The following is a 1,977-nucleotide window of genomic DNA, read 5'->3' as shown; positions in this document are numbered from 1 at the left end:
TTTTCAGAATATATTTTATTTTATTTTATTAATCATTTCCCAAAATTTCGAAATTACATTTCTTTAATGTAGAAATTTCGAATTTTATTTGAAAAATAGATTAAAGTTGAAAATTATTTATTTAATTTTGGACCAACTTAAATCAGTGACTTTTCCATTTGATGGTTAATTAAAATAAATGAACTAAAATATATTATAATTAGAAATTGGATTAATTAGTCTATGAAAGTCTAGATAGATATTATCTGTTTTGCTTGAAGTATTTTTCTAGTGTATTTAATTAAATAGAAAATTAATATTTAAGTTGATTTTTTAATCATGATACTTAAATATTTGAAATTTTTCTTAGATATTTAATTAAATAGGGAAATTATATTTTTTTGTTGAAAATTAATTTTATTAATTTTGGGCCAACATAAAATTAGAGTAATTTTCCAGGATTTATTTTATTTTATTTTAAAGCATTTTCGAAAATGCAATATATATTTATAGAAAATTAAATTTGAGTTGTAAATTAATTCAAATTAATTTTGAAACAACTTAAATTGAATGATTTTCTAAATATTTATGGAAATAATTCACGTTATTCATATCCATCTAAGTATAATTTATAAATATTAAATTAAAATTTATATTTGGAATTTTTCATTCTAAATTGGAAATTTTAATTAAATAAATATATATTTAAAATAAATGGATTAAAATAAATATTAGAAGAAAATATAACCCTTCATTAAATAATGAGCTTTATTATTATAAGGATATTCGATCTCCATTGTTGGTTTTACATAGCTATTGTTTTAGTGAGTAATCCTCCCTAATGGAGGAACGTTCATTAGCAAGTTAGCACCGTTTAGTCTCGAAAGATAAGTAATCTTGTAAGTTTTTTATATAGTTTATGATCACCCTAATGGTGGCGACTATATAAGACTTGCAAGAATATGAAACAATGGTGGAAGCTCATAAGATAGAATAGCCTTGACTCTCGCCTAAATGGGACAACGCGGATTCATATCTTGATCGAATAAAAGGTTGCTAGAATGTTTGACATTTTAGATGAGCTGACAACTCTATTCAATGAATGGTAGCTTTGACTCTCGCCTAAACGGGACACTGATATCAGTTTGTTGAAAACCTTAGAAAGTATTTAGGATTGTATGTTTTAGTATTTTCACTTGTCATTCCTACTTGCTATGTGCTTCATAATTTCTGAATTGTGTATGAATTTGTATTGAACCATGTTATTTTCTGTTATTAAATTGTAGTTTAATTTCGAATCTTCATTGTTGGTCTAACTTGATTTGTTTTTCTAATGAGATAAATCCCTAATGGATTTTCACCATTAGACTAACATAATAGTGTTAGATCTCGAAAGATAAATATTGTATATGCAACATATAGTTGTTCATCAATTGATGACATCTTAGACTAGTGTTTTACAATATGAAACAAGAAGATTGTATAAATAAGATTACTTTGACTCTCGCTAATCGGAGCATCGTTGGATTCTTATTTAAAACGAAATTATCCTAATTCCTCTTAGCTTATTCATTTCGAATTAGCTTAATGACATATCATTGGATGAATGGTCTATAAATCATATAATGTCTTATTTTCTCTTAAGAAATTAAATGACACATATGATTATATTCCCGGAATTCTATCCCTAAATGATATAAATCCTCAATCTTAGATATCTCCTACTTGTATAGGCAAATCATAGAGTTAGATTAGTAGTGGTGGTCCAAGAAAGAGTTACTAATTATACAGTTACACTTTCACAAGTGTTTCATAACCATTTTCTTTCAATGGATTTAAACTGTATAAGTTTAGTATTTTGTGACCAGAATCCACTTGCACTATTCTAAGAACTCTTTGATGTAACTAAACCTAAGTCATCAAAAGATACAACCACATATTTTATAAATCTATGGCATTTGTATCTTGTTCATAGTGGTTTTGACAAGATCATTCTCT

Source organism: Cannabis sativa, chromosome 2 (assembly GCF_029168945.1).
Source record: "Cannabis sativa cultivar Pink pepper isolate KNU-18-1 chromosome 2, ASM2916894v1, whole genome shotgun sequence".
Lineage (NCBI taxonomy): Eukaryota > Viridiplantae > Streptophyta > Magnoliopsida > Rosales > Cannabaceae > Cannabis > Cannabis sativa.
Note: the sequence above shows the minus strand (reverse complement) of the source record.